At 38.0% G+C, this 14,796-nt stretch overlaps 1 protein-coding gene across 8 annotated transcripts in view; it reads right to left on the minus strand.

Annotated features, from left to right (window-relative positions):
* The window catches only part of LOC149552070 (pentatricopeptide (PPR) repeat-containing protein), a 305,115-nt gene that overhangs the window by 90,050 nt on the left and 200,269 nt on the right, over positions 1–14,796 (minus strand). The window lies entirely within an intron of this gene.

A 14,796-nucleotide genomic window follows, 5' to 3' on the forward strand; every position in this document is an offset into this window, starting at 1 on the left:
GACTTATATATAAGGAAATATATCTACAGGATGAAGTCTAGATAAGTTTGTATAGTTTAATTGCTGAGATTAGAATGGCCCCCTCATCACTTCAATGGAAAGCTGAACACTAAGATGAGATTACGAGAGAGGACTATACCATCAATATTCTTAGTGAAAGCAGAGCAGTTGCATCATACACCCACAAAAAAAGCAAATATGAATGAAACAAAAAGAAAAATTCCACAAACAAAATACTCAACTAATAAAATGCAACAAAATGAAATCAACAAGTATATCAAACAAGTATGGACCAAGAAATGAAACAAGCTGAGTTTAATAAAAAACGCAGACTGAAATAAATATCAAGATGACAATTTGGAGTCTATAACAGTTGATATATTTCCTTGAAGATATAAAAATCATTTTCCCAAAAAAGCATGTGTAATTATCTCTCTACTTTACTCCCTCCCTCTTAACACTACCTCAAAAAAATCATCATATGCTTGTGTAGAAGTTAAATTGAAAAAGAAAGAAACTCATCAATTTCTTCTATAGACAGAACCCAAAGCTTTCTCAGTGAAAAGAATACATGCAAGAGCAATGGGAACTTCAACAAGAAGCTTTCATAAGCGAAACCCCTTGATTACTGAGCATTAATTCAGAATAGCACAAACACTCTAGATAATTTAATTGAATATAGGAAAATCAATGACCTATTTGAGATTGAATTTTGTACTATGAATACATTTCAATTATTGCTTACTCAGCAGGTTGGAAAATCAACAGTGTGAGGGTGGTTGTGATTAAAAATGGTGATTGAAAGCCAAAAGTTTTTCTATGGATATGTTATTGATAGTTATTATTTGTTACTTTAGATCATTAGGTAGTGTTGGACAGTTCATCCTAAGAATAGTAAGCATATGGCATTTGATACAAATAATCATTCAAGGCGCAATATTTGGAATAAGACAAGATCTATAGATAGATTCAAGTATAGGTTTGGATTTTTACCTTCCAATGATCCTAAAATAGATCTAGAGGCCTTATATGAGAATTTCAAATGAGTGGATTTGTCGGCTTTGTGTTAAGATATGGTAGCGTCGGTCAGAATTCAAGGATTGACTTGGCAACTGTATACATATGTGTGTGCATGTATGTATGAACTGATATACATGCTTACACAAACATACATAAACAAAATCGTTATTCTTCCCATCAGTGAAATCATCCTTGCAAATTAACCAAATTGTCCATATCATGCTAAGGCTGAAATCTGAATGATCTCTCTTGAATCAAGCATTCTTATTTTGCTAAATCGATCAAGCATTGATCGAGTTTATGGTCCTTGCTTAATACAGATCAGTGAATATCGGTTTATCTAATAACATCTAATTAAGATCAGTTTATATATGTTTATTTGGTAACCTATAAACATCCGATTAGGATTGGAGTTTTTTGGAAATCACAAATCATTGTGTCTCTTCAGATTGAATAGACATGTCCGCCCTTGTTATGACCATTGGTCGATGTATATATATGAACAAAGTCAAGAGATAAGAACCATCGTGATCAATAAATAATTTTATCTGCAGGTCGTACTTCAGATCATACCAGTAAAAAAATCATTAAGACTTATCTCTTAAATTTGAATATTTAATCGGTGCATATACATTCTGAAATGCATTCATTTGCAAACAATATACAACAGATAAGTAATATGGAAATAAGTAATATCACAGTCTGATATAAGTTTTCCAGTCATTTAAATGGAATCATAGCCATGTTAGGAAGATCCAAATTAAACTCCAGAAATCAGACTACCTATCTTAATAAGTAAAGTAACACTTCCATTCTTCAAAATGACAAATGCAATCAATTTCAAGGATCGCCTTGAAGGTGCCAACAACTTCATAGCATGGAAGTTGAGAATCATGATGGTATTAGAAGAGAACAAAGTATATTCATATGTAAAAGACAAAAGGACAGAACCTGAGGATGAGTGAGAAAAATCCGAATGGATTGAAAATAACAAGAAAGCTATGAAATTGATAGTGGATTCTGTTAGAGACCACATAGTACCTATACTGGCGAAATAGACAACTGCATACCTCATGTTCAAATCTCTAGAGAGCATATTTGAGATAAACAATACCAGCAGAACCTTTGCAATCCAAACACAGTTGAATCACATAATTATGAGCGAAGGAGAATCCATGAATGCCTTCTTCATGAGAATAACACAATTGAGGGATCAATTGTCAACCATTGGGTATGAAATAGATAGCAAAGAATTATCCCTAATAGCCTTAGGTGGCCTACCAAACTCATGTGAATCATTCAAACAAGGCATAAGTGCAAGGTCAGAACTCCCAACATTAGACCACCTAAGATCTGACTTCCTACAAGAAGCTAGATAGTTACCAAATGAAATCAAACAAAAATCTATAAATGAAGACATTGATGTTTTGAATAGCAAACATCATAAGAAAGGAAAGAAGAAGAATTCCAAAAGGAAGAAAAATTATAATGTAAAAGGTTCATTCAAACAAAGAAAAGATGCTTCCCAAGTTCAATGTTTCAGATGTGATCAATATGATAACTATGTCACCAAATGCCCTAACAGAATTAAGAAACAAGCATCCTATGCTGAAGTTAGAAAAAACAAATACAGACAAGCATTCTGAGAATTTCCTATTCTATTCAGCACTATCAAATCATGCATCAAATAAATTCGGTACTTGGGTGATTGATTGTAATATCCCTTCCCTAGTTCTATAAAGAATTCAGACTTTCCTTCATTGGCTTTTTTGCGAACAGTGTGCAAGCAACCTTGGAATATACTTGAAGACTAAAAATTCTTGAACAAATACCAATCTAGAAGAACAATACAGATATAAATGTTAATCTAATAAACTGAGAATTTCAGATTTCCTATTATGCAATGATAGTCTGTTTCACACAATAATTGTCATACAGCAGTATAGATATTCATATCTCAGAAAGTGATAACTCAAACACAAACTCTTATTGCACTAGTATTGAAAATACGAACATACAGTAGTCTTACAGCCTTCCGATTGAAAGATTCGATAGCAAATATTATATTAAATGTAAGGAAGGGGGCGTGGCACCTGCAATTACAAGGTTTGTGGATTCTTCAGAGCCCTTGCTGAATATGATGTGCCGTCAGGAAATTATCTGCAGCAACGAATGGTGTTACTGCCACCTTAACCGCATGAGATTTTTTTTTTGCAACGCTTGTAGGTGATACTTGTGATGGCGCCCCTGCAATCTTGGAGTTAGAATGATACAGCTACATTGGGTCACTGCCGAGATCACCCAACAATCGGATAACTCTATCGTTCTGTGTATTTCCTACGTGGAGTTTATACTGGCTAGGAATTGTAGATATGAAAGATCCCTGATAGATGCCCTTGCTAATCTACCGTAGTTTTTAAATTAATAAACTATATTTTTCTGTGATTTCTTTGATGGTCTTTGAGAATAGACAAAAGTTGCAGAAGGTTTTGTTTTTGTTTTGTGTTTTTTGATAGTTTTCACAATAGTAATGAATAATGAACAATAAACATGAGAGGAGATTGAAAATAAATAAGAACATAGAGCCAAATCAGAATTGTTATAAATCGTACCAAGCAGATTTCTGATTTATAAAGCCAAATAATAAATCCAATGCAGTTCCAAAGAGCTTACATCCAACAATAATGCCAAACTGCTGCAAATGGCAGCCGTAAGACTGCAAGGAATCACGTCCCAATTGAAAGAATCAATCTGTAATGCTGAAACCATAAATCTGCAACCTGAATCCACAATAAAGAATGGTGTACTCTATCCCTGATAGCAACGCACATTGTCTGAAGAATCCAATGCCAATAACTGTTGAGGGCTACGTCCCAGCCAATCCAGAACCTGGGGTTTGCGTCCCAGATGAAGAATTGCTCTCTCAGAGCCAATTCACAAAAACAAGTTTTTCAATATGCAAAAGATGATAAGAAATTAGGTCTCCATCTCCTTATATCCCCTTCCAATTGTAAATTGAACCCTAAAGCGAAATTACACTTTGCCCTTTAAATAAAATATAATAAAATAACATTTTCCCAATAATTCGAGACCTTTCCAACGATAATTAAAAATCATGTATAATAATTCGAGACCTTTCCAACGAGCTATAACACATAGGTGTACCTGATCAATTGAAGCCAAAATCCCCTTATTACTCCAAAATGGTTATATTATTAACCTTATTTTAATTTATTTAATCACCAACTTAGAAAATATTTAAATATATTAAAATATTTCTCAAATGGTCCCAAAAGGCCCAAAATGACCAATCAAACATGAATCTGACCTTGTCACCTATCTGTGACTGATGCCGAACAAGATGGGTCAACTGGCAGTCCATCCCTAAAATCTAGGGATGCTCCTAAAAAGTAGGAGATTGTCCCAATCAACCAAAATTGAGTCCCAATGACTCTCCCCTACCCTACTGTGTGCACCTCTGAGAGAACTGTCACTAAACTGGGAGATCCTCCTAAAAAATAGGAGATGCACTCTAAGTCTCCAAAACGTTCGTCGAGGTCTCCAAATGCCTCCTAGACCACTCCTAGTCAATCCCTACAAATTAGGAATCCCTCCTAAATTGTAGGAAACTGTTGTCTACTGCTCCAAACTACTTGGGAAGCTCATGCATGACTCTCAAAGCCCCTAGGTTGGTTCCCTCTATGCTCTGTTGGCCTATGGGAACTAGATAATAGACCAACCTTGCTAGAAATGTTGTCACTAAGGAAGGGCAGAAATTGGGGACATGACAGTCCTCCCTTCCCAAAGATCGCTTGTCCTCAAGCAATGTCAATCCAACTCCACAAACATTAGGCAAGTCCATACCATAACCAAGAATGATCCCAGGGTCCCAAGCCATCCTGGAAGGTTTGTAGTTCCATCTTCTAGAAACACTGTCCTGCACTGCACCCAAACAAGTAACCTCCTGAAAACCCGCTGAAGGAAGAGCAATCAAATACCGTACCAACTCTGTCAACTCCTCAATGAATTGCTCTCCGAAAGAACCAAACTGGAACACTAAAGGCGGAAACTCTAGTAAGCCTACATTGGCTTCCACATTCTCAACTATTGAACTGCAAATCCAAGTGATTCTAGGATTCCAAATCCGAATCAAAAGGGAACCACCATGCTGATGCTTTGTCACTCTAATATAAATATTAGTGAACCACAAGTTGTGAAGCAATTCATTAGGACCCTGAAGCACCAATGTATCAATGAGACCAGTCCCCGGATCCCAAACCAAAATACCAAATGTGCTGAATGAGATGAAGAAGTATCTCAACCGCACTCCATGAAACATACATACAATGAAGCAAACCAGCAAGGTGTGAAAGTGAACTCCCATAAACCAGTATTCCAACTCACATGACCACCTAACAATGCTGCTATAATTCTGACCAGCAACTCGAATGATATCATAGACGTCATCATACCAATGCAAAACAACAAATGTCCCAAAGAAACAATCCTTAATGTCCTCATACTGAATCATGGATGTGGTCAATGCCAAGTCAAGTAGTAAATGATTCCAGCTTGGACAGCCACTAGTCCATAAGGAATCGAAGACTATGGAATCACCAAACAACAAAGATACCACTGCCATATCAATGGATGTAGATGACAAACTCGAAGATGAAGTATGTATGCCATCATGAGAAAAACCAAAGCATGTGTCATTTGTACCCACCATTGTAGGATTATCAATTCCTGAATCCCATATCGATCTGAGAAATATTGCTCCACCCAACCATTGCGCTACTCTGATGTAAACATCTGTATACCAAAAGTGAAGCAACTCAACATGAATCCACTGAAGAAATGCCCAACACATGTTGATACCAAGATCCCAAATCTTTGCACTGACACATCCCTCTAGCATGTTGATACTTATTATGTTATTGTTGTGAAATTATACCTCATCTAACCAACTAAGAATTTCACTCCAAATGAAGCCACAATTACTACCAACAACCAATGCTATTAGGAATTCACAAATGAGCCAATCATCGGCAAGGAAAGTTTGTTGAATACTTTTCCAAGTCTTCCAAACAGCTGCTGCAACTTTACTTATATTTCCACAAATTAGTGTGCCTTCATTAAAGGTTGTTAAGTAAATGTTTTGTTTAACCATGTAACCAACTAAGTCCCTTATATTCTGATCTTGAAAGCCCAATGTAATATTTAAAAAGTCTGAATCTTCAATCAAAAGGTACATCGCTGTCCTATCAACCCATGGATGTTGATGTTAAGACTACTGATAACTTTACCTTGCGAATGTTCTGCATTGGATTCACAAAGAGGAGGCCTAATCAAGTTAAGCGCACATGCTATGCACAAACAAGTCAGATTAGACAAATTCGCAAGAAGATGAGAGAAATAATGATACGTGAAGCAATATAATGTGATCTAAAAGAGTTTGTGCAAAAGTTTATACCAGAGGTGATTGGGAAAGAAATTGAGAAGGCTACTTCATCCATTTACCCTTTGCAAAATGTATTCATCAGAAAAGTCAAAATCTTGAAAGCTCCGAAATTTGACCTTGGAAAGCTTATGAAGCTATATGGAGATTATTCAGAGGAGGTTGGTGTCAAGGTTGATAGGCCTGTAGAAGAAACACTGGCAAAGTCAACCTTATTTCTATATCAAGCAACCAGAGATCCATGGTACCTAGAGCAGGATTATCACTGTGATCATGCCTATTTTGGGTTTTACACAGAGTGAAAATCGAGAAGGACTTTGGTCAAAGCCCTCTCCATAATCTCCTCATATGGTGCAAACCTCTTCTAGTGGAGAATCTAATTTTGAATATGTAAGGATATCACATGATGGAACAGATACTTGGGAGATTAATAGCAAGCTCTTGAACCTTGACTGTAAAGTAGCTTCGGGTCCTTATGGTGACTTGTTTAGAGGTAATTATTGTGGTCGAGATGTTGCTATTAAAGTTCTTAAGCCTGAACATCTAGATGTAGATCTACAATGCAATTTTGCTCAAGAAGTCTTCATTATGAGGAAAGTTCGGCATAAGAATATTGTTCAGTTTATTGGTTCTTGCAAGAGGCCACCAAATCTGCGTATGGTCACTATAATTCACTTAATAAAGCATATATCAGAGCTCCAAATTGCTTCAAGATGATGATCAAAATTCATTACATTTGAAGGCCCTAAAGATATGTGATTTCACATCTGCAGTTGTTATGCTCAGATAAGACATGACACATTTTTACTTCCAAAAGAAACTGTATTATAATAGTTAACATTAAGCTGGGCATAAAATATCAATTAGAAGATGAAATTAATTAAGTTCAAAATGCACAATAAAGTTCTTAAGGTGCAAAGTAAAGACCATGTTGGTTTATCTTCAATTATGAGGAAGAAGGATTGATCATTTATAAGCTGAGAACACATGTTCGATCAAGATAACTGGAGAATCTGAAAAGACAAATTGAAAAAGGGGAATTAGAAAGAAGTAGTCATGAAACCAAAGGTCATCATGTGAGAACTGAAGAGTCACATGGAGGGAAACCAAACAGTGGCTGAAGAAGATTATTTATTGCAAATCTTTTCCTAAGAAGGGTTCGGCCTTTTCTAGATACAGTCAGAGAGCTGGAGTAGGAGGGGGAAAAAATTGTTGATGTATCAGACTTAATATTGCAGAGCCAATAAAGAGGATTTTATGTCAATGGTTTTCTGTTCCATTTAATTAGTTATTGCTTCTATGTGTCTTAATTTTTCCGAATTACAGAAGGAGAGTGAAGATGTTTTATTCTTTTGTCATGAGGATATGAATTAACCACAGTAAGAAGTGCTTTGGGGTATTCAGAGAAAGATTCATTAGAAGTCTTTAATCATCTCATTTATTTTTCTATTAGCGTTTGCTCTAGGTTAATTAAATGCTGAGTATATGGATTCATAAGAATTGTGAGTTCTATTGCTTGGTTTATAGATTAGAAAGTTTTTCTTGCCTGGATTAAGTCCTGTTTAGGCTTAATTCGGTTTGCCTCTTCGGCTCTCGGGTTAAGAGCATACCCCATGTTAGTTTAGGAGAGAAACATAATTCCTTGAACAGTATTCACATAGGGAGCTATACCTTAATTCAGAGGGAACCTAATTATTCTCAGAAACTGTGTTGTGTAAAGTTGTTCTTCATTACAAATTGGGCAAATTAAAAGGAGAATTAGAAGAAGAACAATCTGTTTACCAACACAATGAAACTTCTAAAGCCTATAGGATATACCTACTTGAACAAGGCCAAGTAGTGCAAAGCAAAGATGTCATTTTTGAGGAAGACATTGCCTTCAAAAGGTCACAGAGCTCAGATGAGTTAGAAATTCAAGACTCACCTAAAAATGTGGAGTAAGAATCTACTTCTGAGCCTTAGAGGAAGCAACTAGAAGAAACCTCTAAGGAAATCAAAACTGATCTTAAGACTCAAAGGGAGAATCAAGAGGAATATCAAAATATCAATAAAAGGAAACAACCACTTTGGGCTAGGGAGGTTACTAACCAAGCTAAAAACTTTGCAACACTCCAAGGGGCTTTTAGAGAGAGTAAAAGGCCTAACAAATTATCAGACTATGTGGCTCTAATGAACGTCATAAACTCATAACCTACTAGTGTAACAAAAGCTCTTAAAGACCAATTATGGAAAGATGCCATGACAGAAGAGTATTAATCCATCCTGAAAAATGATGTATGGGATATAGTTCCTAAACCTCAAGGGAGATTTGTCGTCTCTTCTAAATGGCTCTTCAAAATTAAACATGTTGCAAATGGCACTATAGAGAACCATAAGGCACGTTTTTTCGCAATAGGGTTTTCACAAAAGGAAGGAATTGATCATGAGGAGACATTTGTTGTTGCTAGATATAATTTTGTTAAAGCAATGATAGCCATTGCTATAGCTAAGGGCTAGAAGATGCACCAAATGAATGTAAAAATTGCATTCCTAAACGACACTATCGAAGAGGAAGTCAACCTAGAATAACCTAATGGTTTTGTGATTCATAATGCAGCATCTCATGTATGCAAACTAAAAAAGACTCTATACGGACTTAAACAGGCTCCCCGAACCTAGTATGAGAGAATTGATAGCTATCTTATTGGACTAGGTTTCTCAAAGAATGATGCAGATCCAATTCTCTACCTTAAAGTTATTAAGGTAACTTGTTAATATTAATCCTATATGTTGATAATCTGCAGATTACAAGATAAGGATCACCTCATTGTTCAATGCAAAAGAGATTTAGCTTTAGAATTTGATATAAAGCTTCCTAGGATTGGAAGTTCGGTAGAAACCTGATGGCATTCTTCTAAATCAAGGAAAATACACTTTTGATATTCTGAAAAGAATTGGAATACTAAATTGTAGGCCTATGTCCACACCCATGGAAAGAAACTTGCGTAAGTTAAAAGAGGCAGCATCAGAATCCAGATTTGCAGATCCTACCCTTTACAGATAGATTATTGGATCTCTGATGTACTTGGTTAACACATGACCTAACATTTTCTATGCAGTGAATTCTTAGAGTTGATTTATATGTGAACCACTGAAGTTACACTTTGTTGCTTCTAAACATATATTGAGGTACCTTCAGGGTACTATTGGATATGGTCTCAAATATGGAAAAGTTAACTTAGATCTACATGGTTACTCAGATTTTGATTGGGTTGGAACCGTGACTAATCGAAAAAGTACCTCAAGATGTTTCAATTTGGGATCAGCCATGATTTCTCAGATAAGCAGGAAATAGTCTTCAATAGCACAGAGTTCTACAAAAGCAGAATACATTGCAGCCTCTATGGGAGGTAGAGAAGCAGTTGGCTCAAAAAGTTGATTGTGGGACTATTTGGTGAGCAGCGTGTGAAGCCTACATCTATCTAGTGCGACAATCGAAGATATATCAAGCTCTTAGTGGATCCTATGTTCCGTGATCAATCCAAGCATATAGAGCATAGTTCAACTTCTCGCTGAAATATCGGTGATATATCAAGCATATAGAGCATAGTTCAACTTCTCATCGATATATCGGTGATAAATCAACTTCTTGTGAGAAGTTCCAAGTTGGCGATAACTTAGCAATATATCACCAATTTCTCGCGATAACTTGCAGTCTTCTCACGGGCAGCATGCCAGTATATACTTGCACACAAAATTGTCATTTTATTGTTTTGTTTGCTGTGTTCAATGTCTTGGGTGGAGGAGAAGGGTTTTGGAGCAGCACCTAAGTGTTTGGCATTGATTTGTAGTGATTTCTAGTAGACTAGGAGCGAATTCAAAGCTCTTTCCAAGCAATTACGGATCCACAAGTAAGTTTCTCAATATTTTGCTCTTTCGAGTTAAACTTATTTTTGTCTTCCCATACTTGCATATCTTGCATATAACTTAATTAAGACTCTTAAGAATACCATTTGTAATGTTCTCTAATACGTTTTAGAGTGTAATGACAAAGACATAACACCATCTTTTTGCATTTTTTCCAAAAACAATCAAGTTTTTCTCAATAATTTCAAAACTTAAAGGCTAATACATTTTTTGTTTTATTCTCTGATTTTCTAGCAAATATGGCTTCCTCTACATCTGTGTGATGTCCCCAGAGTGGGCCCCTAACGGAAGGTGACGTAGGTCTGTCCGTGCGGTTTGTCGCTACCACGTGTCCGGGGTCCTCGCCAGTGAGGCTATCCTGGGGTTGCCCCCTTAACGCAAGGAGGTGCCGTTACACCAAAAGCCCGGACTATTAGTAAACGGCACCTCCCCGCGTTAAGGGGGCAACCCCAAGATAGCCTAGCTCTTGACAATGCAATGTTATGACATGAACAATAACCCAGTTCAGATTTGGAATGCAAATGACGAAACTTTTACAACAGTTATTAATGGCTGGAAATAACTATTTATGCAATGACAGTGCTGACTGTTCTAATCCATAACATGCAATATTTTGGCAATCAAAACTTCAGTTTGTGCACCTGGAATAGCTCCAATTTTGCCGGATATGAATGCTGAATTAATGCCACACGAAGACCTCACAATCTGCCCCAAACCGACTCACAAAATTGCTGTTGCTGCCCAACTGACAGGGCCGTACAAGTACGGCCTGGTACGGCTGCTAGATAAAAAATATTGCAGCGTTTTTTGTCACTCCAAAAGCAATAAATCTGGGCGCCTAGGGTTGTTGAATAACCCCCTAAAATATGAAATTCATCCGTCAAGCCAATTAGGAGTTATGAGCAAAAACGTGGGTCCAAACCCTGGACTGGCAGTCTGAAAATAATGCACAACTGTGTCTTCAATCCCTGTTAATCAATCCACAAATGCTAGGGCACAACTGAAACCCTTATTCCAACCAAAGTAAACCCTTATAACTGAATCTCAATGAAGTCCAAATGAGATGGCTGAATTACCAACTCCTCAAATGCAACAATTCAGGTGATATTTCACACCCTCAAAGTCGCCAATCCAAGGGAGTGATTCGTTCCCAAAGATCAAATAATAATTTGCAGACCCAAGAGACTACAAATTTGCTCCACAATGGAAGAAGTAGAAGAAATCTCAAATCCAAGCATGTCCAAAATGAGAGGCCCAACCCTCTATTTATTCACTTTTCTAAGAAGTTGCTAGAACTTCTAGAAACATCCTTTATAAAATCTCATTATAATGCACTTTTTCTAGAACTTCTAGAAACATCCTTTATAAAATCTCATTATAATGCACTTTTTATAATTAAGTAATTTTATAAAATAAAAAGTGCAACTCAACTTAAAATTATAACATGTAGGCCCAAATAACACATAATAATAAAATATAACCTCTTAACACTTCTTCAAGAGCAAGATATGACCATCTAATCCGCAGAATTGACTCTCTCTCCACACCATTTGCCTACGAGAGTCTGGAATAGGCAAAATCCATGATCAATGTCATGTCGAACTAAAGAGGGGACATTACAGTCCGCCCCTCCTGAAATTGCTTGGCCTCAAGCAATCTCAACGCCGAGTGCTGCAAAATAGCTTCCCCCTCCCAAGTAGCTTTCTCAACAGGTAGATCTTTCCACTTAACCAAGTATTCTCTGATCACTCTTCTACGAAGCTGCTCTTCTCTGCTCTCTAGGATGGATTCTGGCACTAAAATCAATTTTCCCTCATCGTCTAAAGGAGGTAATACTGAGGAAGGCACCACATTCTGACCCAACGCCTTCTTGAGGCGGGACACATGAAACACATTGTAAGCCACCTCACCAATTCGCTTGATAACCCTGAATGGTCCGTAATAGCGTGGCTTGAGTTTCTCTGCACCACTCTTCTTAAGAGTAGATTGCCTGTATGGCTGCAACATGAGGTAAACCATATCATCCACCTCAAAACTACGCTCAGTCCTCTTCTGGTCTGCATACTGCTTCTGCTGGTTCTGAGCTCTCGCAATATTATCTTTGAGAGTAGCAACTATATCCTTACTCTCCTGTAATAATTCTCCTGCACTGGGTACCCGGCTGTCGCCCAACAACAAATCCAAGAAACTAGGTGCTTCATAACCGTAAAGTGCCATGAAGTGTGTCATCTGTATAGTGATGTGATATGTAGTATTGTAACAATACTCACAAAGATATATCCATCTGACCCAAGCTCGCTGCTGAGCTGCCACATAATTCCTTAAATACCCTTCCACCCATTTGTTCACAATCTCCGTCTGACCATCGGTTTGTGGGTGATAGCTAGTGCTGGGTGTAAGCTCCGTGCCACATAACCGGAATAACTCCTGCCAAAAATGACTCATGAAACGGCTATCCCTGTCACTCACAATGTTCTGAGGCAATCCGTGCAATCTGAAAACCTCCCGAAAGAAAACCTCTGCCACCTAAGCTGCTGAGTGGGTAGTGGTGATAGGAAAGAAATGAGCATATTTTGTTAATCTATCTACCACCACATAAATACAATCCCGTCCTTGTACCTTGGGCAAACCTGTGATAAAGTCCATGGAGATGCACTCCCACTTCCTGTCAGGGATCGAAAGTGGCTGTAGGAACCCTGCCGGATAGGTGTGTTCTTGTTTGTTTTGCTGGCAAACAAGACACTCTCGAACGTACTGCAAAACATCAGCTTTCAGCCCCTTCCAAGTGAACCGCTCTCGAACTGACCTGTAAGTCTTGAAGTACCCGGGATGGCCTGCTGTCGGTGAGTCGTGAAATGCTCTCAAAATCAGTTGCTTAACCTTCGATCCTGGGACTAAGTAAATCCTATTCTTGTAAATGATTAAATCATCTACAAGTGTGTATCTGGTATCAATCACTGTTCCCTCCACTATATCGGAGGCCCATGTATCCCTGGCATACTCTGCTATAATCAAGTGTCGCCAATCCTCTGATATCTGAACCATAAGAGTGAGGTGTGGTCTTCAAGAAAGAGCATCTGCAACAACATTCTGAGTTCCCTTGACATATGAGATGTCAAAATCATATGCCTGCAACTTACTTACCCACTTTTGCTGGCGATCATTCAGGTCCCGCTGTCCCAAGAAATGTCTCAAACTGTTATGATCAGTTTTAATACAAAACTTGCTACCCACAAGATATTGTCTGAATTTGGCCAAAGCATGCATGATGGCCAACATCTCCTTATCATATATACTGAATGAACGCTCGGGGCCTCTGAGCTTCCTACTCTCATAAGCTATGGGGTGCTTATTCTGCATAAGTACAGCACCTACTCCCTCTCCAGATGCATCACATTGAAGCTCAAATGGCTTCGTGAAATCAGGTAATGCTAGAACTGGGCACGTAGTCATTATCTCCTTAAATCTCATAAAACAGTCCTGTGCCTTTTGAGTCCACACAAATTCCCCTTTTTTCAGTAGATCTGTCATGGGAGCTGCATGTCGTGAGTAGCCACTGACAAACCTGCGATAGAAACCACATAAACCAAGGAACCCCCTCAACTGTGTAAGGTTCTTTGGTGGAGGCCAATCAACAATAGCGTGAATCTTTTCAAGATCCATCCGCACTCCATCTGCACTAATAATGTGTCCCAAATATAACAGCTCGGTCATCCCTAAGTCACATTTGGACTCTTTTGCATACAAGGACTCCTTTTGTAAAATGCTCAACACTGTCTCCAAATGCTCTAGATGCTCCTGCCATGATCGGCTATAGATCAAAATGTCATCAAAAAACACCAGCACGAATTTCCTCAACTGATGGTGGAAAACTCTGTTCATAGTGGACTGGAAAGTGGCAGGTGCATTGGTCAGGCCGAAAGGCATGACTACAAACTCAAAGTGCCCACAATGACATCTGAAAGCAGTTTTCTCAATATCCTGTTCACGGACTCTGATCTGGTAATATCCTGATCTCAAATCAATTTTCATGAAATAACAAGCCCCATGCAATTCATCTATCAACTCATCAATGCGAGGAATGGGATACCTGTTCTTAATGGTTCTCTTATTTAATTCCCTGTAATCAACACACATCCGAAGAGTTCCATCCTTCTTTTTTACCAAAACAACAGAAGATGCAAAAGGTGACTTACTTGGTCGGATGTGCCCCATACCTAGCAACTCCTCGATAGTCCTTTCGATCTCATCCTTGAGTCGCTTTGGGTGTCGATATGGTGTGATCATGATAGGCTTAGCACCTTCCTCCAGCTCAATAACATGCTCAATGCCTTTGTCCGGTGGCCTGCCTGGTGGAATCTCACTGAATACCTTTTCGTACTTAATCCTCAATTTCTGAATATCAGGATGAT

This window comes from Cupressus sempervirens, chromosome 6, assembly GCF_028749045.1.
Source record: "Cupressus sempervirens isolate cs-2001-9-10 chromosome 6, ASM2874904v1, whole genome shotgun sequence".
Taxonomy (NCBI): domain Eukaryota; kingdom Viridiplantae; phylum Streptophyta; class Pinopsida; order Cupressales; family Cupressaceae; genus Cupressus; species Cupressus sempervirens.